Source organism: Ambystoma mexicanum, chromosome 8 (assembly GCF_040938575.1).
Source record: "Ambystoma mexicanum isolate Mex_15411 chromosome 8, UKY_AmexF1_1, whole genome shotgun sequence".
NCBI lineage: Eukaryota > Metazoa > Chordata > Amphibia > Caudata > Ambystomatidae > Ambystoma > Ambystoma mexicanum.
Genome location: NC_090929.1, coordinates 691,795,783 through 691,820,969, shown reverse-complemented (window position 1 = coordinate 691,820,969; position 25,187 = coordinate 691,795,783). Strand labels below are relative to the sequence as shown.

The 25,187-nt window shown below is 43.2% G+C and overlaps 1 protein-coding gene across 1 annotated transcript in view; it reads left to right on the top strand.

Annotated features, from left to right (window-relative positions):
- The window catches only part of WNT8B (Wnt family member 8B), a 659,832-nt gene that overhangs the window by 122,171 nt on the left and 512,474 nt on the right, over nucleotides 1-25,187 (top strand). The window lies entirely within an intron of this gene.

Below are 25,187 nucleotides of genomic sequence, written 5' to 3'. Positions count from 1 at the left end.
ACAAGATGCTGAAGGGGGTATGAGGCAACCTAAGCCAAAAGGGCAATGACAGGGAGACACCTGAACCCAATAAACAATTACTTTAACATTCTTTGAATGAGAATCAAGGGTTATGCTTTGATACAGTAAAGTCTTGACTGTTGTAAGGATACATGGACCAGGATTATTTATTTATTCATGCAATGTTTGTCGGGTACCTGCATATTTATTTATTCATGCAATGTGTGTCGGATACAGATATCCGACAAACATTGCATAAATAAATAAATAAACCGGTTCGTAGTTTAAAGAATATTTACTCAACAACACTGGTCAAAACTATTATCCGCATAGTGAAGTAACTCATCACCAGTGCCATGGAAGTGGTTTAAAGTGTAATTGATATATAGTTTGGAAAGGAAGCGGCATGAAAGAAATAGCGCTGCTTTAAACTATTATTTTGGCCATTTTCTGGCCTTGCAGGGACGTACCATGGGCCCAAACGGGTCTCCGTTTGCACCATGTCGGGGCCCACGGTGCGTCCCTGCAAGGCACGCCCACTCCCCACAGCGCACTGTACCTCCCCTCCCATCTCAATGCTAGCACGAAACCATTTAGAGACTAATGGGCCACCATTAGCAGTTTCCTGCCGGCATTGTGATGCAAGGGGCTGGTTTTAGCTGCAGGTGGACCTAAAGTGTTTTTATTGGTGTGCTTATGCCCCCCACCCCAAGTGGCGCGAAAGTGATCAGAGGGAGCCTCTGACTTCTGTAATGTCACGTAGTACTTTTGGACTATGTGACATTACAGTTGGAAGGGGCAGCGCCAGCACCTGACCTGCGGAACTTTCCCCACGTCAATGCGCCGCCCCACAAATTGGGGAATTCCATCCCCTCCAGGGCCGGTCTTATAACAGATTGCACCCCAGGCGGGAAGCATCGTTGGTGCCCCGCTCCCCCGACCTGTGATCTCATGCATGTGTCACGGGCTGAGCAGTGGGAGTGGGGACTATGAGTTAACAAAATTGTCAATGCTGGCATCTGCTGAATTTCATGAACCTCAGAAAACAGCAATAAGAGGGTCAAACCCGAACAGGCCTGGTTATGTTAGTCTGCTTTTGCTCTTCATTTTTAGTAACAATGACCAGTTTGCTGCTGTGACTCAGGTCAGAGAATCGACAATTTCAGATCTACACTAATGTCATTCGTATGACCTCAAACATTTAGCCACTCTTAAAAGGTGATGAACTGGTCTTGAGCAGTGTTACTCAAACCTCCAAGAACAAGCACCAGCAACATACCCACCGATAGCTGTACAAGCACGTCTATCTCAGCATTAAAATACATGCATTTATGCAATATGTATTGCATCAAATATTTCACGGGAAGTTAAATATATTTAGGAGGGACACACGTAAACAATATCACTACTCCATGTGAGTGGTAAAGTCTACTTTAAACATATGCAGAGAGTTAACATGCATGTACAATTCAACATAGCTCCCAATGTTAATGTTGGAGAGGTGGTGTTCTAAAATGATGACATTACAATGTGGACTTTACATTGAAACACACCACAGTGCATTACCGCGGCAGAGAAATGGCAGTTTGGGTATTGGGGTTTGTTTCGCTCATGCTTGTGAACTCTCAAAATTCTTAAATGTTTCCTTCGTGATCACTCATTTTAGCTCCCAACAGCACCATGAAACTGTAAGATCGCAAAGAAAAATGATGTCTACCATCCCAACATAAAAACAAAAACAATCAAATTCTTAAAGGGTGGAAGATGACCTTTTCTTGGGACTCGTTAAGTTTACTTTTTGCAAATTACTAGTTGCGTGCTGCTTCAATAACAGTGGCCCTTGCACATTGTGCAGTGTATAGAAAAATTTCATTTCAAGGGACTTGGAGTACTGCAGGTATCAGGGGAAGCATCTCCAGTGTACCCCAAGCATAGTTCGCTTTGCCCTCCATCCTCACCCCCCCAGCCTTGCAGCCCTGCGCTTTTTCACATTCTCCATTATGGTAAAGAACATTGTCCCGAGCTTGGGAGAGAAATGGACTATGCAGAAGGAGCTGCCTCCCCAGGGTGTGTTTAGCTGCTGGTGTATCAAATGCAGACATGGGTGGCATCAAGAGCCCCATGCTCTGAAACATCTTTTGCACACTGGTTGGTCACACGATAGAAAGTGTGAGCAGGTGATTCCTCAAAACTTGAACCATTCTTTAGAGACCTGGCTTTGATTAATGTGGTGTTACCTAGTCATTGCCATTTCCCAGCGTTTGTGTTAAAGGAGATCGGAAGCTACACCATGCAGGATATTTTAAAGGCCATGAATTGATGCTACAGCATGTTGCCCCCAATGGAACAAAAAGTGAAGCATGCATCCTGCAAGTCTGGGTATTTGCATTATACGGAAGACGGGCCAACCGTCCACAGAGACGGTTTCTACTGTAGTTGCTGAGTCGCTTTCCCAAGCCAGCTGCTGTGCAGACTTCGCTCAGCTTTTGGTCCAGCGCCTGCATCCATCCTTCACACCATCATTCACAAGGCACTTTCGTGTAGGTGTTTGTTTATCTCGTTAGACTAGCATGATTGCTATTCCAAACAAAAGAAGCACAACAACAAAGAAGAGTATAAGACAAGTCTGAGCGAACAGTGAAATATTGCTCCCCGGGCAGTTTCCCGCCTCGTCTGGGCCAAGAAACGGGCCTAGCCTCTGCCCTCAGGCAGTGCAGGGCAATTGGAAAATAAATTAGCAACATTTGTTGGTTTATTACCTTCCCCTGGCCCCGGGTGGCACCGGCGCTGCTGGCGCTAGCCAGGCCTATGGGCGCACGTACGGTGTGCACTCCTCCAGGCTATGGGCGTGCACTGACACTGAAGTGTGGATTTGATTGGGGCTGGCTGGCGCCAGCAGCACCGGTGCCACACAGGGCCAGGGGAAGGTAATAAAGCACCAAATGTTGCTAATTTATTTGCCAATTGCCCTGCCCTGCCTGAGGGCAGAGGCCAGGCCCGTTTCTTGGCCCGGACGAGGCGGGCAACTGCCCGGGGTGCAGTATTTCACTGTTCGCTCAGACTTGTCTTATACTCTTCTTTGTTGTTGTGCTTCTTTTGTTTGGAATAGCAATCACGCTAGTCTAACGAGATAAACAAACACCTACACGAACGTGCCTTGTGAATGATGGTGTGAAGGATGGATGCAGGCGCTGGACCAAAAGCTGAGCGAAGTCTGCACAGCAGCTGGCTTGGGAAAGCGACGCAGCAACTACAGTAGAAACCGTCTCTGTGGACGGTTGGCCCGTCTTCCGTATAATGCAAATACCCAGACTTGCATGATGCATGCTTCACTTTTTGTTCCATTGGGGGCGACATGCTGTAGCATCAATTCATGGCCTTTAAAATACCCTGAATGGTGCATCTTCCGATCTCCTTTAACACAAACGCTGGGAAATGGCAATGACTAGCAAACGCCACATTAATCAAAGCAAGGTCTCTAAAGAATGGTTAAAGTTTTGGGGCCTCACCTGCTCACACTTTCTGTCGTGTGACCAACCAGTGCGCAAAAGATGTTTCAGAGCGTGGGGCTCTTGATGCCACCCATTTCTGCATTTGCTACACCAGCAGCTAAACACACCCTGGGGAGGCAGCTCCTTCTGCATAGTCCATTTCTCTCCCAAGCTCGGGACAATGTTCTTTACCATAATGGAGAATGTGAAAAAGCACAGGGCTGCAAGGCTGGGGGGTGAGGGTGGAGGGCACGCAGTACCCCAAGTCCCTTGAAATGAAATTTGTCTATACACTGCACAATGTGCAAGGGCCGCTGTTATTGAAGCAGCACGCGACTAGTAATTTGCAAAAAGTAAACTTAACGAGTACCAAGAAAAGGTCATCTTCCACCCTTTAAGAATTTGATTGTTTTTGTTTTTATGTTGGGATGGTAGACATCGTTTTTCTTTGCGATCTTACAGTTTCATGGTGCTGTCGGGAGCTAAAATGAGTGATCACGAAGGAAACATTTAAGAATTTTGAGAGTTCACAAGCATGAGCGAAACAAACCCCAATACTCAAACTGCCATTTCTCTGCCGCGGTAATGCACTGTGGTGTGTTTCAATGTTAAGTCCACATTGTAATGTCATAATTTTAGAACGCCACCTCTCCAACATTAACATTGGGAACTATGTTGAATTGTACATGCATGTTAACTTTCTGCATATGTTTAAAGTAGACTTTACCACTCACATGGAGTAGTGATATTGTTTACGTGTGTCCCTCCTAAATATATTTAACTTCCTGTGAAATATTTGATGCAATACATATTGCATAAATGCATGTATTTTAATGCTGAGATAGACTGGCTTGTACAGCTATCGGTGGGTATGTTGCTGGTGCTTGTTCTTGGAGGTTTGAGTAACACTGCTCAAGACCAGTTCATCACCTTTTAAGAGTGGCTAAACGTTTGAGGTCATACGAATGACATTAGTGTAGATCTGAAATTGTCGATTCTCTGACCTGAGTCACAGCAGCAAACTGGTCATTGTTACTAAAAATTAAGAGCAAAAGCAGACTAACATAACCAGGACTGTTCGGGTTTGACCCTCTTACTGCTGTTTTCTGAGGTTCATGAAATTCAGCAGATGCCAGCATTGACAATTTTGTTAACTCATAGTCCCCACTCCCGCTGCTCAGCCCGTGACACATGCATGAGATCACAGGTCGGGGGAGGGGGGCGCCAAAAATGCTTCCCGCCTGGGGTGCAATCTGTTGTAAAACCGGCCCTGTGTGGTAGGTTAGTGAGGCAGTATCAGGAAATGAGAGTTTTATCAATAGCAACGCTCCTGCGTGGAAAGTTAGGTAAGGCAATTTTCTTATGGTCATATGTGTTTTATCAAAAGGTGGTACACCTCCTGCTTTAGCTAGAGGTCTGTCTTGTCTGAAGATGGTGTAGCCCTCAGGGTTAGCTAGTGAGAGGGCCGGGCTGGCAGATGCATGCAGCCACGTTTCCGTGATGGCTAGTAGGTCAAGTTGGTTAGAAGTGATGAGATCTGAGATGTTGAGGGCATGAGCTGGGAGTGATCTAGCATTGATAAGGCCTCCTTGGATGTTGGCTAAGGTGGGGCACTTATTGGTTACAGTGGTGGTTCTGTTGATCTTGGGGCAGGGGGACACATGGTTGTGAACTAGGGTTGCAAGTTTAGTTTCAGCCCTAGAGAGTCTGAGACAGTCGTACTGGGCTCATACATGGTATCAGCAATGGGGCTCAACGGGCATGGGTCACACATGGTTTCTGCAATGGGGTTCCCTGGGCATGGTTCACACATGGTATCAGCAAAGGGGTTCTTTAAACATGGCTCACACATGGTATCTGCAATGGGGTTCGTGAGGCACGGCTCACACATGGTATCAGCAATGAGGTACACTAGACATGGCATCAGCAATGGGGTTTGTTAAACATGGCTCACACATGGTATCAGCAATGTGGTTCACTTGGCAATGTTCACACATGGTATCAACAATGGGGTTCGTTAAACATGGCTCACACATGGTATCAACAGTGGGGTTCACTGGCTCACACATGGTATCAGCAATGGAGTTTACTAGGCATAGCTCACACGTGGTATCAGCAATGGAGTTTACTAGGCATAGCTCACACGTGGTATCAGCAATGGGGTTTGTTAAACATGGCTCACACATGGTATCAACAGTGGAATGGGGCTCACTAGGCATGGCTCACACATGATATCAGAAATGGGGTTCACTAGGCATGGCTCACACATGGCATCAACAACGGGGTTCACTAGACATGGTTCACACATGGTAACAGCAGTAGGGTTCATTAAACATGGCTCACACAGGGTATCAACAGTGGGGTTCAATAGGCATGGCTCGGAAATGGTGTCAGCAATGGGCTCATGAGGGCTGGCACAGAGGAAAGGATTTGAAGAATGATATGCATGTGGTGAGTCAGGGGTGTGTGCTGTGTTGGAGTGAAAGAGCGTTCGGGTGGTTTCATTTTGTTTGAACCCAGTCTCCTCTCTGTATGTTAGCGATTGGGGCCATCTTGCGCATATTGTACTGTTGTTGGCATAGATTTGGCTTCTTCTTAATCCAACACAACATGTCTTCTACTGACACAGAGTTTTCCTCGCCTTATCTCTGAGCCAGGGTGGAATGACCCCAGGGTGTGCCCTGCCAGCTTGCATTTGTTGAAAGGGTGATGCTCCTGTGATGGTGTCAGGGGGAAGCCGGTGTGCTGCAATAACATAATTCACGATAGTGTATGGGTTTTAGCGTAAGGCCATCGCCAATTGGAGCCTTCCTTTAATTCATCTATTCCTCCTATTCTCCTGACCTTTGGCCTGGGGGTGGTACACAGCAGTTTTGCTTTGAGTGATGTTGTTTGTCTCTAAAAAAAAAAACTTCCTCCACTTTCCAGAAACCAGCAGTAACACCCTATCAGTCATCAAAAATCCAGGCAAACATTTATAATCAAATATTTCCTTGAATGTTTGTATCACTGTGGTTGTGATGTTGGGGACAAAGTACGATACTGTTCACTTTGACAGGTAGTCCACCTTCACGATACGGTCATGGCCCATGCGATCTAAAGTGCTGATAAAGTCGGTTTATACTTTTCCCAGGGTTTGTCAGGGGTCTCTACATTTCTCTTCTCACTACTGATGCTCCCATGACAATGCTCCAGTACTCAGTCTATTACAGGGTCCATTTGAGGCCACCAGTGCGCCTCTCTGATGTGCATCGTGGTAAGACTTCCACCTCGGTGCCCCTGCTGTGCACTCTTCATTATAGACAGCCTGATTGGACAGTGAGGGGATGGCAGTGTTCTCTTTGAACAAGATACCCGGATACGCGGAAAGTTCGTTTGAGATTTGGCCATATAGCCGAAGCCCTGGTGGCAATTTCCTATCATGTAACTATCAATGCATCAGAAAGTGCAATACCTTTTCTAGAGTAACATCTGATCTCATGGCACTGTGGCATTCTTCTGCTTTGATGGCGGAAGTACTTTTATTTTATTTCATTTATAGCAGCGCACAAAGCTCTAGGGCATCTAGGCGCTAGTTACAGTTACAGTAAGGATACATGTTACACAGAGACAGGACGGTTACAAATTACATAGATACAGGATGGTTAAGTGGGGTGCACGACAGAGAGATAGGATGTATTTTGAGACATGTCCCGCTTGCTGGGTTCATATTAATGCAAGGTGGGTATGCAAGGTCACAGCAAGATGCATTTGAAGAACAGTAAAATGCAGGACGTAGGCGCATTCCGTAAATGCCGCACCCAGTACGGTTGGGGCTACATCGGCTGTGAAAGGCTTGATGGGAATAGTACAAGTTGAATTGTATGGGCGCTGCGGAAAGCCACACATCAATTAGAGTGGCCACTATGTCCTCGCCGTAAAGGAACTTTTGCACAGTCGTGGTTTTCATGGGGAGTCTTGACATGCAGTCGACCTGATAGTTCTTTCACCACTGTATATGACGGATGATGAAGTGTTACTCTGAGTGTTTCGCAGGTCGTCCCGTTAGCCTCAGGATGGACGACTTGGTTCCTCCTGGATTAATCATGTGAACTAGGGTCTTGTGATCTGTACACAGAATGAATTTGATGCACCAAATCTACTTGCGGAAACGTTCTCAGGCTCACATTGCCCTTTCAATAACGGAATAGTTCTGCTTTTCCAGTAATAACAATTTCGAGCCAAACGCAGCTACCCATTCCTTTTTAGGCCTTTCTGTGGAAGGGTGGCCCCTAGTCTGTAGGCTCTGGAATGGACAGTGATGCTAGACTCCATTCTCAGCTATAAGGGTTAGAGACACAGTGCACGCAGTATGTGTACTTTGTAAATTCCCTCTGTTGAGTATAACTGAGACTCTGTCTTGTCTGGGAAATCTTGAAAGAACTTGGCAAAGAACTTGGCATGGCATTCAGTGAAACCGTGGTAGGTCTTCTACACCTTGGATGTTGGGAAGAAGCATTTACTGTGGTTCTACCAATACTTTTTTGGGCTGAGTCTGTCAGCTGAAAGGCTGTAGCCAAGAAACTCCAGTGGCAATTTGGAATATGTATTTTCCTGCTTAGTTTTAAGCCTGCTGCTTGTAGTTTCTGTGGAATGGTTTCCAGGGACAGATTACAGGCTGAGTCATTTTCATTAGAAATAAGTATGCCATTTTGGAAACATACCATGTTTGAGGTGTTTCTGAGTAAAGATCCCATCATCCTTTGGACCACTTCGAGGCGAATCTTGTTGGTGTCGGGTTTCTTGACAAGTACATAGAGCTCAGACACTCCAAGGCCTTTATGGGTTCTATTGTTCAATCAGTTTGAAATTTATGGAGGAGTTCTTGGAGAGCTTGTCTTGCCGTGGCGGATAGTGCTCTAAATGTGTGTTACGTCGCACTGCTCCTGAATGCAGTCTAATCTTGTGGACATATTTCCTTTTGTGTCCTAATCTCGCGCTTAAGAGATCTTTGTTTCTATTTACTATCTGTTAACAGTCAGAGTCTTCGATGCACAGTACTTGTTCTTTGCAGTTGGGGTATAGCATGATACCCAAATTTGCTTGGTCATGCCAGCCTGAACTGCTGGTCCATGTTTGGCGAAGTATGCTTTGCTGTTTGCTTTGCATCCCTTGAACTCTAGTAAACAATTCTTGTATCCAAAAAATAGACCACAAAGCCACCATACGCTGTGGGATTGTTGTCCACTTTCTTTAATGAATCCTCTAAGCACAATTTTCTTGTAGGTATTCACTGGTATAACGATGTGGGCCAACTGACGGTCCACCATCAGATCCATTACATTCTCATCTACAGAAAAAGTGCAAAGGGACTTGGATTTCTTTTAGGATTTAGTGTTAAATGCTAAAATGTTCTTCTCATCCTCACTCAAGTTAGCTCTATTCAATTCCCACCGTGTCTATAAGCCCTTTGCTCCTTTGCCGCATACTTCAGCAAAAATGGACCATGCTGCCACATGCAGTGCATTATTTGATCTCCGTTGAACGCATGTGGTCATTCGCAAGATGGCAATCACTGCCACTTCTCTTTTTATTTTATTATTTGGGTATATATAATGCGCCTACACAGGCAAATGGTGTTTCAATGCACATCAAGACGAGGGGTTGGGGGGGTTAAAGGAGAGAAAACAAAAACAATAACGTTTGTACTAGGTCTTGAGACATCAGAATCATGCAAGTTCCATAACAAGAATGCAAGGGAAGGGGGGAGAAGGTTATGAGGGGAACAGGGACAAAGACACAATAACGGTCCTACTACGTCGTAAGACAATTCAGAGCGTGCAAGTGCAGTAACAGAAATTAGGGCAGAGGGGGAGGAGGGGAAGTGAAACTAAGGGATGAACAGGGAAGAAGACAAACAGTAACATTCCTACTAGGTCGTGAGACAATTCGGATTGTGCAAGTGTAGTAACAGAAATTAGGGGCGAGGTGGAGGAGGGGACGTATTGGTTGGGGATAAACAGGGAAGAAGATAACAATAGCCTTCCTACTAGGTTGTCAGACAATTTGGAGCAAGCAAGTGCAGTAACAGAAATGAGGGGTGAGGAGGAGGAGGAGAAGTGCAGGACAGGGAGGAAAGGGTAATGCTCAGGCGGGAGGGAGAAGAGTGTACATTAAGTGCAAGTGAACAGGATCACTTGCACTTTTGAGGAGGGGGTTGTAGAGGAGAAGCAGACGGAGCCAGTGGCGAGGAGTGATCGCAGAATCCGGCGAGGCTGGAGCAACAGATGCAATGTTGTCCTTCTGGAGGAGCAGGGGAAAACCTGTTTGGATGAGACTCTCAAAGAGCGGGGCCGTCCAGAAACCTTACCAGGTAAAGTGGGAGAGAAGAGGCAAGTAGGAGGGAAGGAGAGTGGGGGGCCAAGGGAGGCCTCAGAGCGGGTGAGGGAGAAGCACAAAGCAACTTCAAAACAACAGCAATGCAACCATCTAGATTCAGGTGTCCAGGATAAAGGAAAAGCCTAGGTTTTTTTCATCTGCAGCCTCCCCCTCCACTCCATTGTTGATCCAGAGTGCAGGTGAGTTGGTGTCCATTTTCCCCCTGTCCCCCGAGCCCCTTGTTTGTAACCTTTCCTGCCTCTTTTCCACTTCATTCTCTTGGCGCTCTTAGCACTGTCTGCCCCTCATCGTCCTGCTTCTTATTGTCCATTTCGCTCCCTGCAGCCCGCACCCCACTGGGTGGGCGGGCTATGACATGACGGGTTGGGTCTGAACGTTGTCTCTTTACATTTGTGGAGTTTGTGCCCTTCCTGCGAGTTCTGCCTCGCCATGTGGATGCTTGGTGGATGTGTCCGGGAGATAGAGTGAATGTCTCTCCTCTGTTGTTCAGACAGGGGGCCTTTCGGCCTCAAGGCTAATTCCTCAAATGACTTGAGTAATTGTGTTGTGCATATGCATGAGAAGCATGTCCTTTGTCACTTCTTCTGACCTGTCACCAAAGTTGCAGTACAGCAATATCTCTCTGAGTTTCAATAGATGGTCATCTATGGACTGTGCTTGAGCCATAGAGTATCACCACGTTCTCTTTATTAACGTAGCCGAGTGCCATTCCTCTTACTTCCTCTTTGTAAATGGTGTCATCTGCCTCTCCCAGTGCATTCAAAAGCATGACTTTTGTGCTGTGAGGGGAAACCACTGTACCTCTCGTAGCATTGGCATATGTCGTAGACAGAGGCAGCCATAGGTTTCAAAAAGGAAGCAGTGGGGTTTCTCCCTGCATGGAATGTAACTGGTGAATGAAGGTCTTGTCCCGCCTCTCATCACCCATTTGTGGTGGTGGATATCTGCAGCTCGTTCTCTCAGTCACTCCTGAGAACAGACGACAGGAGCAGTAGCTATGATTAATGATATTGTATTGTTTGCAGCATTAGAAGGAACTACCTGCTTTGAGGAGCCAGGGCACAGAGTGTCTTGCCATGACGCCTGCTCCTTCCACTATGCATGCTTATCCGTTGTGCATGCATTTGTTGGAGATGGCACTCCCCTATGCCAGTGGCGTCGCTAGGGGAGGTTCTGGGGGGCCAGGCCCCCCCCCATGAAACCCTGTGCCCCCCTTGTGCCCCCTATCTAAGAGGAGCAGTGACCATGTTCTCCCCCTACTTTTGTCTGTGCCCCCCTACTTTTGTCTTTGGCCCCCTCTGTGCCCCTCCTAAATTTCATTCCTGGCGACGCCACTGCCCTATGCTCTTCTGTAGAGGTGCTGCGAACGTTGTAAGGTCACACCACCACACTACCCCAGAAGCATTCAGCTATCAATGTCACGGAAGTCACACAGAAACCAAGGTGCTTGGAGCTCAAACAACCACCACAGAGCCCCATCACCACCTCCAGCCATGTGAAACCATGATCCCCTTGTGGCATACACATCTCCGGATGCCTCAACATTGATAGGAAAATCAAAAGTACGACAGCAGACTCTGCATCTTTAGTGGAGATGGGAAGGTGCTGTGAATGACAAGCTCCCTCAGCAGCAGCCTTCGCCTGGACAAGCATTATATTTTTTAAGCGAATCATTTCTATATGTTTTAGGGTGATTTGTGGTGGGACCTTATTCTGTTCTGTGGTTGCCTGAGAGTAAAAGGCATTGCTTGCTGTAATGACCCTTTGTATATTATGTGGTGGGTGAGTTGGTATGTGGAAATGACAGCATCTAATCTAATCATTTTCACTCATAGAGGTCAACAATCGATTACTTCCGGGGTGGCGCTGTAACATAGCTAAGCCCAGGACCAATCCATCTGGAAGATCCTGGTAGCATCTCCATGTGTGGACTGCGAATGACGCTCATGCTTATTTATACCTTGCGGTTATGTCACAGGAAAGAAACATATTTTCAGTCCTTCAATAACTAAAATAAACAGTCACTTCACACGTATACTTCAGAGCGCGAGCTGACCTTATAATGACATTGTGGAAACATGCACCTTTGTATAATAAACATCGATATGCGTGTAGATTTGTATTACACTTCTTGAAAGCAGACCTGCGTTTTGAAGCATCTTTATTTATAATGAAGCATATAATGTTGTCGACGGGCTAAGGATAAAAGATTTACGAAATGCGTAAAATGTACTTGAGTATTATTCGCCATACTTCAATGGCGTTACAAATACTTAGCTTGACTGGCAATGGTGTCTTGTGGTCTTGCTTGTCTTGGCAATGGAAAGTGAGCTCTTTAATCTTGATTGACACCTCAATGCTCTGTTGGTGTCTTACCTACCAAAGGCTATTTTGACAAGGCGCTGGACTTCATGTTGGGCTTGTTTGAGTTTGCGAAGAATTTGCCCGAGGCTTAAGCTGTGGGCAGCCCAACGGGGAGGCCTTGAAAGAGGCACCCTGGAACGGCAGAGCTGCTGTGCACGATTGTAAAAGCAGAGACAGTGTTTTTGGCAGAGCATTTTGAAGATTAAATCATGTCCATTTAACGTTTCTAATGTATGGTAATTTGTGAATAAAAGGTATATTATGTACATAGTGTTGTAATAATGATATAAACAAAGGGAACACGCATTGGTAATGCCAACAGTCTGGGATGTTGTGTAGGCATGGGAATGGCACTGGCAAGGCACTTCCCTGGTAGTATTAACTGATCATTTAGCAGTGTCTGGCAAAAGTCCAATACATATAGATAGCCAAAACGGTTGGATTTGCCAATGCTTGTTTTGAACAGGAATTAAGTGAAGGGCACAATTAGTGCTCATAAATCGAGTGGAGAAAGGCAGGCCTGGTTAAGGCATTTTTATTATACCAGTAGAGTTTTTACTGATCCAATGAAGGCATTAACTCTCAGAAGACTGCTTTAAAAAAAACACTGGCAGGTACCTCGAGTGCTTGATTAAAGAAAGCTCAAAGAGTTCACATGAGGAGGAGTTTTGGGCGGGGAGGGGCAGGAATTGGTAGGAATGCCCATAGGGATTAGCATGTCCATGGGCACTCAACGTGTGAGCAAATAACTAAAGCAGGGTGCCTGGGGCTACAAAGATTGATGTTGTAAACTTGCTGTGATTTGATATTTGCTAATTTACTTTATATGTAGTGCTAAAATCGCTTATATGATTACATCTTTTAAAACATAAGTATGTCATGGTTAGCATGGACCTAAAGTTTAGCAAATCTGCTTGGTTGTGATCCTTATATTTGTTTGGGGTAGTTTGAAGGGATATATTAGCACCGCATTGTTCAGAAAGGCAGGTAAGGTGGGGTTTGGAAGTTGGGTTCTTATTTCAAAATTGTGGCAGGCCCTGTACTGGAATTGTTGTATATGTGATGGAGCGAATAAGCAAACATCATGGTTCTGATTCACAGAGCGTTTTCCTATAGGATTACGCCATTGTAAATCGCTTCTGTGAATCAGGCCCTATACATGTGCATATGTGCATAGAAAGTTTGGGATTACCGATGAAAGGGAGGGAGACTGCGGATAGAAATACCCCAATTGGCTTGTAAATTGAGATGCTCATGGATTGATATCCCAGGGCTTTTCCATCTGAAACTAGATGGCGTAAATATCATGTTACAAGAGGATCATGCTCTGGATTCTTTAGGGCAGTCATTTGCATGGAGACGGGGAGCATATAGATACCGTATTAATTACGCCACACATTCATACTGGGTATTAATTCTAATGTATAAGTAATTGCAGTTCACACTTTGATCATCTGTTGCGGATTCTGAAGAGAGATATTTGATACTATGGGGGTAATTCGGGGGCAGATGTGGTATAATTGCATAAATATTGTCCAAATTTGGATGATCCAATATTCTATGGTCACATTTTACAGTTAAATGATAGAATGTCTGAGACATCGATAGTATAGGGTGGAAATGTAAATACAATTTTGGATGTGGGTTTATATTTATAGTGCATTTGATTGCATTGCATCTTTTCACACTGTTCCAATAACCATTAAAACATTTTAAAATACACATTACATTAAAAATACACAATAACATTAATTATAACCAAGAATCCAGTACACAGAAAGCCATACAAATATATTACAATATAAAATACAACATCATTTTCTCAACTGATCTTCCCTTAAAGTAACTTTTCTAACAGCTATTTCCCAAACATGCATGGCGGCCGCTGACAGGAGGAGGGATTCGGCCCCAAACAAACAGCTCCAGAATTGCTTAGGGGAATGTCTCTTAAATTTAGCATATGCACGATCGTAAAAAGGCTTTCTAGCTCTTTGCATTGCGTTAAGATATGTTGGGCAGATTCAATGTTTTTCCCACATAATCTGCATAGCCTACTGACATATGGAATCCCAACCCAAGCTCCTGTGTTTTCCAAAACAAGAATTGTCTGCAACCTTATCGACAGAATAGACTTAGTCAAGGTCAGATGCCGCTCTTTTATTAGGTAGGATATAGGGCTACCCAAAACAAAAGCCTGAAAGGAATATTACATGAATTTCCTTAGGGTTTTAAGATGGCTTAATGCCTGTTCAGCATCAAAGGCCCTCACTTTAGCTTGGATCCTTGCCAAATTAAATCCCAACCAGGAATCCGGTATTTAAGTTACACCAATCGCCACCAGTTATTGCATAACCCCTGCTTTCAGATTAACAAACCATACACTCTTTGTGTATCTGTTAACAATCTGGCGCGTAAGTGCAAGTAGGGAAACAGGCCCCCCTAGGTTAAATTTTATCCTGGCTCCGAAATTACAAGTGGCCAGTGACCAGGACATAAAAAGAGAAGGAAGGCCTGGATTTGGATCGGCCTTCCACAGGTCTCAGACAACTATTGTGGGCAGCTTTAACAATCCGGGAGGGATTGGAAGAAAATTGGGCTGGTGGACCTCTTGAAAAAATTACTCCCTGGAGTCCAAGAGTGTGCATTCTACTGTGCAGTGTATGCTATGATGTTCTGAATAGATCTATGGCTGGTTTGGTGAATTTTATTAGGTCAAATTGTGGCTTGTGATATACTTTCTGTGTCCTCGTTTGAACCACTCTTCGTTTATATTAACTTGTATTTAGGCACCGATTTTCATCCACAACCTATGTGGCGGTTTAAACCAGCAGCACTATTAGATTTTGCTTTTGAGATGACTATTCTCGGGAGCATAGCTTGGGAGCAACGCGCTCGCCTTGGTATCAAGACAACACGGAGCAACACATGTTTGATCCCCGGGTCCATGCTTAGAAACCTCTCAGTATTAAGCGCATTATAAATAACCAATTACAATTACAATTATTTGGGTTCATAACAAGCTATTTATACATACGAAGGTGGGATCTGTTTAATAATGTATAATTTGGCACTGTATGGGAGGCATTTAAATATTATATCAGGGGTGTTCACATTTCCACAGGGTTTCGTATACTCCAAGTGATTCAGAGAGAAAAGAAAGCATCAGAATGTAAGCTGAAATCATTGGAAAATGTGTATGCAGTATCTCAGACTACACCTATTTTAAGTGATATTAAAAAGGAACTTCATAAATGTAGGTCAGCTCAGCTAGGTCAGTTCAATATTTTGCTGCTCTGACTATGTCGCCCATATATGCCGAGGAAGACATGCAGGGAAAGATGATGGCTAGATTAGGAGCTGAGGGAAAGTGTAATTGAGGGAATTGTAGTCATCAGGGACAGTAATGGAGAACTGCGATTTCTAAAACACTAGATACATTTTTATGTTATTATTTCAGAAGTAGTTATAATTCACCCTTTCTGGCAAAAGACTAGATGAGCCCTTAGAGGAGCTCTTGGTAGCAATTGACATATTACCAACAGGCAGCAGTACCGCGTTCTGATGGGTTAGTCCCTTGGTTTTCTAAAAATTACATGAACATACGAGGCCCATATAAATTGATGCAGGAATCGTTGGTGATGGGGTTGCTCCCTTCATCCTTGCGTGAGGCAGTTATCATGGTGCTTCTTAAGCCCAGAAAGCTGTCTGATGAGTGTGGTTCCAAAAGACTGGTGTCATTAATGAATGTGGATATCAAGATTTGCGGATGGGCTTAGCTACAAGACTACAATCAATGATGCCCTTCATTGTTCATCCACATCAGTCTGGCTTCATTTTCGGTTGTTTGTCATCTCTTAATATGAGGTAACTTTTTAATATCATGACAACTATTTAAATGTGTAGGAGTGAGGTTGCTGCTGAAAAGGCCTTTGATTTGGTTTCGTAGTGTTTTCTATTTGACATTATGGAAGAATAGCAAAAAGGAAGGTAAATAATGCTTTGTTGGAGACATTGTCACTTGAGAGGGGTACAAGGCAGGGTTGCTCGCTTCCTGACACCACTCTTGTTTGCAATTGTGATTGATCCCCTAGCGAATGTAACTAGGCATAGGCACTCTTGGACACTGGCGGAATTTCCCCTACAATTAAATGCTGATTATGTTTTGCTTTACCTAATGAATCGAGAAATTAATCTCAGACCTGCCATCAGGGATGTGACTATGTCTGATACATACTCTGGCTCGGATATTAATTGGACACAATAGTAACTATTCCCTTTACGAATCAAACTAGGCCTCCGGCAGATTGTTTTGGGTTTTATTGGCCAAAGGATTCTATTAAATATCTTGCCATTATAGTATCCCTTACAGTCTCCCAGTTGTATGCAGATGATTTTGGTGAATATTAAGATATAAAGGAAATTGCAATGTTGAGCACTTTCAAAATATTCGAAATGTAGCCAGGATGGATGCTTTATATGGAACTGCAGCAGATAGCATCAATGTTCATTTGGGTGTTGTGTCTCATAAGAATGAACGCCATACATAAAGATGGGAATTGCAAGATTATTTGGTTTCTTAGATAGATTTTTTGTATCATATTGGTGTGGGGAAGAGTCATCTTATCCACATGTGAAAATTGCAAAAACAGCGTCAATGTCTTTAAATGTCTTTAAATATTAGTACTGTTAACATTTGCAGCACATATGAGAATGATTGTGGGTGTAACCCTGTGAAACACTTCTCTTTTAGCATGGAAGAAAATGTTGGGAATATTGGGGGTCCTAGCTGCATATGATAAGGATGCACCAATTTGGGCCAATCCAGATATTCTGCCTACAATGAATAAAACACTTTGAAAGATGTGGGAGCAGGCAGGCAGGCTTAAATGTATTATGAGATGCATTTCCCAATGGCATGCATTTTTAGGAGGGGGAAGCCTGGGGACATTACAATATCTGAACATGAAATCTGCCTTACGATCAAAGTGGTTGCATTTTCCACAAGGTCGCCCATTTCTGCAATATACCATTCATTCACAGGGCTGTAGGCAGTTTACATAGATGCTATATAATCTGACACTTTCTAGCTCATTTCCAAGGTTAACCAGAATGTTTGATGTAGGACCTCAGATTTGGGCCATACATTTTCTGAGAAGCAATGGAATAGAATTTGTCAGCTCACCAAACAAGTTTCATTCAATTTGTAAATCAGTCTGATTAAATCTAAGGTACTCTATCAGCTGCATTATACCCGGGCAAGACTCAAGTTGCTCGATTCTGAATTGAATGGTTTCTGTCTAAGATGTGGCATGGAGGATGGAGCTTATTATCATATGATAGGGGAATGCCCAAAATTGCATACATTCGGTCGAACATCTGTCTCTAAATTACTATGTACATGTTTGAACTGTAGTTTCATAATAGCTAAAGATGCATTCTATTATGCTGGAGAACTCCAAATGTGAAACACTGGTTAAGGGATCTTACCTGGGCTAACAATTTGGAGGAACTATATAGAACACTCCTACCATTGGCTGACCAACCAGTGGATGTTTGGTACTTCTTTGTACTTAGTTAGCTGCTTGTGCAATTAGTGAAGATGTTGATTTCTTCTGTGAACTTTGCAACTTAAGTGGTCATTTATCTGATGTATAGGTTTACATCAATATAGATATATATATATATATATATATATATATATATATATATATATATATATATATATATATATAGATAATATTGTAAAATGTTTGCCTGCATACAGTTCAATTTCAATGTCATTAGTGCCTGGTGCTGAAATAAATAATTTTAACATGGTTTTGTGGACCTCAAATAAAAAGAAAAAGGAAAAACATCAAGTAACACCCCAAAATAAATCAAAATGGTACTTCAGGACTGAAATTAAAATTCCGATCATGCATCCATTTGGATCATTTTGGACTGGAACACCAAGGGTATTGTAAGTAGAATTTGGTAATTTGACTGCGAAATACTAAAGAATCTAGAGTTTTGCCCATGTGCCTGAGGCAAATTGGACCAATTTAAGGAGGTTAACTTAGGCTCTGCAGCTAGTCTCGCAGTATGGGATGCTATGAAGGCTTTTTTTGCAGAGGTTACCCCTCAATCTTGAAAGGCCAAAACAGATAAGGAGAACGTTTTGAAGGAATTACAATGGGAACATACAAGGATACTCCAGACTAACAGGGACTCCATACGCATCCAGCAAGCAGTGACTTTGGCTAGTGAAGCTACATCGCCCTTCTATGAAGAGATGGTCTCTAGGCAGGACTTATAGGGGCCAAAAGGTACTGGCAAGCGAAGGAGTAAGTAAGAAGTAAGCTGAATGGATAAAGGACTTAGATGATACCAGACATGTTCACTGTATTAATAAGCTGGAGGGTCACTTATGACCCTGGAGAATGTATGGGTCATAAGTAACCCTCTGTATTTGCTAATTATTATGACACCTTACATTTACTGGAAATTATGGTAGATGATGGCGATATTCAAAGGTATCTTGAATTGCTTAATATCCTGTCACTATCTTAAAAGCAGGCCGATTCATCAGCTGAACTGATTGTCATAGCAGGGCTCCAGTTATCTATCCATCTGTTACTAGGTGGGAAGGTGACAAGTCCTGATAGAATTCCTGTAGAAGTATGTGGAATTTTAAAGGCCTGCATTAATTGGAGTGATGGAGATGATTTGGGAGCAATGCACGGTCCCTGCATCATGAAGTGTGTCAACCATAGTTACATTTCAAAGGCAGGGAAATATTTAAGTGCTTTGCACTCATACTGTTCAATCTTCCTACTTAACTTACCTTATAAACTATGCTCAAAAGCTGTGGCACCTCGATAAATGAAATTGATTGAGAACATTGCCCAGGATGATCTTCATGGTTTCATGCCTGATAAAAGAATGACTGAGTTTTCAAATTTGCACCAGCTTTTGAACGACATTGCCATCCAGGGAGGGACATGGTGCCTTCAACTATCTTGTACATTTATAAATGCAGAAAAAGCTTTTCATTGAGTGAGCTGCGGCTTTCTCCAGGCAGTAATGGTACTTGTAGTTTACTGGGGTGTTTTATAAATAAGATTAAGGCTTGCAAACAAGATTTGTGCTCAGTGGTAACATAGGGTAATCAGGACTTCAGAACCTTCAAAATATATAAGGAAACGTGACAGGGTTTCCTCCTCTTTCCGATGCTTTTTGTGATGTTTATAAAACCCCTTGCACAGTGCTCGAGGAAGAACAATATTTAAACCTTACCAATGGAGAATTGAGTGGAAACTAAGTTGGGCATGGATGCAGATCATTTTGGTTGTTTCAACTTTAGACCCTACTTAGTCTATCACAAAGATGTATCAGTGTTACCAGCACATTAGCCTAGTGTCGGGTTGCCTGGTTAACATTAACAAATGCCAGTCAATGATCTGGAGCTGTCTTGAGTATACCGATCTCCAATTGACAAGAGTGAAAACACTGGGACTAATATTAATCACGGATCCAACTGTGATTGAAAGGGAACAGAAAGAGCAGATTAGTAAAGAAGTCATGGCTCTCATGCAGCAAGGAATGTTCCTGTTAATGTTGTTGGGGTGTCATGTTGGTGCAGTTCTATTTACTCTTGATATTGTTTTGCATACTTCATGCTTTATATATTTCTATTATGCCCAACTGGCTTACTCATATTAACCATAAGATTGCTTTATTTATTTGTGGTGGGTTGTGCTACCAATACAGTCGGAAACAGTTGTGCTAGGATTGGGAGGCGGGCCAATCCCTGCCAGATTTGCAAAATGGGGGCACCACCGATCAAGTACAATGAACATTTTGCCATCTGAATTTGGATGGCTAGATACATTCACATTTAATTATGTGTTTATAATAAGTCAGGCTGAAGTACCTACAAGATATAGTTTGCAATGGGCATGACATTAGGAGATTTGAAATTCCCAAAACGCATGCTTTAACACATCTTTGGGGTTATTCGGTGCTGCCAGATATATTTAAATATTTTCTGTAGTAATATGCAGTATCTCAGACTGCTTTCAGGTCAATTGGTAGCTGAATGCTTGCCTATCCCATGTTGAGTTGGTAGGTCAATTTGGTTTACATTGGACATACTTTTTAAATATCTTATGTTAAGGCCCTTTCCCATAACAAGTCTTCCATTACTTAAGATAAACCCAGCAATGGAGCTATTCTTTATGCAGTTGGAGGTAAAGGGTATAATTTCACCATATTATCAATTATACAATGATAAATCATTAGAAGGGGTTATGATAAAAAATAAAGTGGCCTCCCTACACAGTAGAGGAGGATCTTTTTTTTTTATTTTTTTTTTTTATTTGATTGGCTGATTAAATCAACCTTTCAAAAGAAAACTTTTTTATTACAATACATTTCTTAACATGTAACAAATACAAAAAGGAGGATCTGAAAGTTCTGTTTGAACAAAGTTTAAGAATGGCTTTAGCCTGGTTAAACAAAGGCATTATTTACATTCACCCTTTATGCCCGATTAACAGGTTTTGATTTTATATGAAAGAGCGATTTGGGTTAAAAGAGACCCTGCCCTCAAGCCCTACCAGGTGTTAAGGGACCGTAAAACTAGTCAAATACCCTTGCTGCACTTTGTCTTTTAGATGGGTCTTCAGAGCCCATGACTCCCAATAGGGCCCTCAGGTGAGATCTATAAAGTTTACTTATAGTATGTTTTCTTCTAATTAGACAATCTGAAAGTGTAGAATCCAGACTCTAACACCAGAAATAGCTTTCTTTGCATGATTCCCTCAGTTCTTCTCTCTTTTTCCAGCTCTCTAGACAGTCAGCAAGCTTGAAATGTAGGCTCTAACTGCCATTTACAACTGGGCGGGAGGAGCCAGCCAATTAGGTGGCTAGGAACGCAGGCTTGAACCGGCAGTTCAAGCCTGCGTTCCAAGCCGCCTGATGGCCAGCTCGCCCCGCCACCATCTTACCCCCATCCCGGTCTCCTTTTTTAAATTTTTAATCCCCCCTCCAACCCTCAATGTACCTTATTGTGGCTGAAGCAGCACTCGCCGCTGCAGCCGCACGTTTCTCTCTGCACAGAACGGCCACCATGGAAAGGGAAGAGGGACTCCGTACGGAGCCCCGCATTCTCTTTACATGGTGGCTTTGTTGGTAAAGGATTTTCCTTCGTGCAACGGGACGCCACATGCGTCCCGTTGTAGGAACAATTTCAATCTGCAATCCATCAGAATTGAATCCATAATCCAGTGGTTTGACATAATTTACACAATCTGTGTTATCCAGACAATTTCCAGCTATGCTTTAATTCCGTCAAAGGATTGGAAATATATGTGTATTGCAAACACCCCCTTTTTAAGCTGGTTTGAACCCCTAAGGTTAAGTGCATAATTGAATATAATATACATTTGCCTCCAAAAATTAGTTTATTTTGAAATTTTAAAGAAAATCTATATTTTATGTACACTATCAGAATAAAACTGAATGATGAACTGGGAAGGCTTTCTAGAGAAGAAATTATTAACTGGAGCATATTTCTTCTGGCTAAATGTGCATAACTTATTTTGTGATCCTCTACCATATAGATTTTAACTGTACCTATATTTGGTTAAGAAGCAAGGGTTTTGCACAAATCTGTCTCTAATTGTTCATTTATGGAGGATTAACTTCTTACCAATTATCAAGGAAATAAAGGTAATTTTTGGAGCAACCCCCAAATGTTTCTATTTTCTGCAGAAAGACACACAAATACATACACACATAAATATGCTCCCAAGGGTGGAAGGCTCACAATATCTCTGATTATAGGCACAAAACATGTGCAATCTAATGTAATGTGGTCTTCTATAGGGACACATCTGGCATTTTGGAGGCATCTTAACACGAAGTTCTGTAACAGAGGTCGGCAAGGGTTTATAGTGGAAGGAGAGGAAGAGGCATTGTGTGAAACATGGTGGGTTGTGATTGCAGATCGGAAGAATCCATTTTCAATGTCCATCTGTTTTTAGGTGAGTTGTGGTGATGGCCCTTAGGGTATGCACGCTGTTGTCTACTAAAGAGGTTCGCCCCTTAGGTGAGCATAGGCAAGAGGACCCTATGTGGTGAGTTATTAGGAGAGATATAACGTTTGCATGTTATTGGGGCTAGATGGGTGGGGAGTACTAGCAGGTATTACACTGCAATGTGTGTTGGGTAGTTGTTGTGTGTGTAACAAAAGGTGGAAAGAGGAATTGTGAGCAGATTAGTATGGGGTTTACTAGTGGTTATCTTTAGGTTCAGTCGATCCGTAATTATTGACAGTGGGTGGTTCACCTGAGCTAGACGAATGTCCTGTTGTCCCTAGTCCATTACTCCATTTTTATGGGCAAGTGCACATGTATGATCAGTGTGTGTTGGTGCCAAAGTCTTGAATTAAGGCTTTTGCCAGGCCTGAGGTTCCTGGACACCGGTTGGGTACAGACGCTTTGCAGTTGTCAAGTAAGGCGTTGGCCTAGAGTTTGTGAGATGCTGTTGTTCTCCTTTGCCCAATGTGGAGGGAACATTGATGAGTTCAATCCAAGTGGGTTGAGTCTATATTTGGGAGGGAACATATCAGGGCAACTTCTTTTCATGGGGCCTAGTGAATAACAATGTTTTTTAGAGTGATGTTTGCCAAGGTTTTGTGTAAAAAATATAATTTATTATAACACCACTTCAGCACACCTGCAACAAAAAAAACGGGGACTGCAGGAGTGTCCCCCGCAACCCCGGCTCACTATACTTTACAGTATAGTGAGCAGGGGTTGCGGGGGAAACCCATGCAGCCCCCGTAATATGTAAGTGTGTTCTCATGAGAATGGTGCAAACTTTTGGTAGTTCGTACCTTTCTCATGCAAACTTTCGGGCCATTGCAAAATCAGCCATGGTCGGATCAATTAGAATCCGTTTCACGACCCCTTTTTAAAGGTAGGTACCAAAATCGTTGACAGCCCGAAGTCTGGTAACCCTTTACCCACCAGAACCTTCTCAAAGATTTTTAATAGTAGGTCAGCCCAAAAGCAGGGGTCCCCCTTCAGAACCATAACAGATAGCCCATCGGGCCAGGAGCCCTGGTGGTATAACTACTACTAATAAGACCCATAAGATCTTCCTGATGATACCCAGGTACCTGGGCTTGTGACTGAGAGAGCCCACAGGAAACCCATTTACACCAGGGCCCCCCATGTATCAGACTGTAATGTGCCATCCATTTAGAAGCCATAATAGGGGTTACCTGAGTCTTAAGTTGAGAGTCAAAATTAATAACACTCCAAAAAGAACGAGAATCCTTCGTTGATAATATACTAAATGCCTAATTCGCAGAAGTGTTTTATAATGGCGCAATCCCATTGGAAAATGCTCTGTGAATCAGGCCCTAAGTATCCTCTGAGCATCCTTCAACAACTGAGTGTCCCTGTATGTTTGTAGCCAACTTCCACAGGCAAATCTAAGCCGTCTGCACTCAGTTATATCAATATCAGAGGTATGATGCAAAGTTCGGTGGAGGTCTTTTTTCCTACACTGGATCACAGGATTGTAGACATGTCTATGGACCACCAATGTTTTCCAGAGAGGCTGCATTTGCTTAAAGACTATGTCTAGTAAGACCACGTATAGCACTTTCCTTAAAGGACATACAAGTCGATATTGCCCAACAATCCCACCAAGGCATTAATAATGGACCTAATGTTAGGGCACTCCATGCCAGGCGATTGCCACCGGAGCTTACTTGTTACCCCTATCCTGTATTCTCCAAGTCAAATAGAGAGGCAAGGTGTCCCTCATGATAGCAGGCTTTATATAAGAGACAAAACATGTAAATCTCTAATGAGAGACAAAGAAATAATCTAGAACATTCCGCTGCATGTCTCTTTATTAAGTATGGTGTGGAGTTTCAGCTCGTGTCCTGGAACGTTTCTGTTTACGATACCCAAATCCCAAACATCCATCAAGATGAGAATGCCACCCCTCTCATTCACATGGCTTTGTTAGCCTTATATAAGAAGTTGCCAATCAAACCGTCAATACACAAAGCGTTCAGGTCCACACATAAAATAGTAGAATTTGAATACCTAAGTGCCTGCCAACTGGACAGAATCTCTTCTACTGCACTCAAAAGTTCTTTCCTGTTGATGTATGGGTAAGGTCCAGATAACTCGAACCATCCCACTTCAAATCCATTACCTGTATATAAGCATTTGGTTGGGAGAATACAGAAGGAACTGCTGAGATATCCATCATTATTCCACATAGCAGGCCAGAGGCAGGACGGCCCTTTTCTCATTAGTAGGCAGGATTTATAAGAAGGGTAAAACCATCTAATATTGGTGGTTACTGGAGCCATGTTTCCTAAAAACATAACATATCAACCCCATCAGTCACACTAATACCGATGAAGTGCTATCTCTATTTATGAAGGCTAACCCCCCTTGTGCCCCATCAGACCCTCATAGTCCTCAGGTAGTTAAGAATATTGCCCCTATAGTGGCCTCTCACCTTGCTTTACTATTCAACCTGTCCTTTGACTCTGCTTGCTTTCCCTCTATTTTTAAAACAGCCATGGTCATCACTCTCCTAAAAAAGCAAGGGACTGACCCAAACCTACCAGCTAACTCTCCTTCCACACTACTCTAAAGTGCTCAAAAGGGTTGGGTTCAACCGTCTTACCAATTTCTTAGACATCCACAACCTTTGAGACCCCCTACAAGCAGCTTTCCGCGGCTGTCGCTCCAAGGAAACTGCTCTCATGAATGTGTCCAACTTCATCGCCTCTTCTAAGCACTCAAACTGATCCTCTACCCTAGTTCTCTTTGACCTGCCTGCTGCCTATGACACTGTGAATCACTCTGATCTACTTAATACTCTTTTTCTTCTTGGGATTCGTGATAAAGCTCTTGCCTGGATTGAATTGTACCTTGC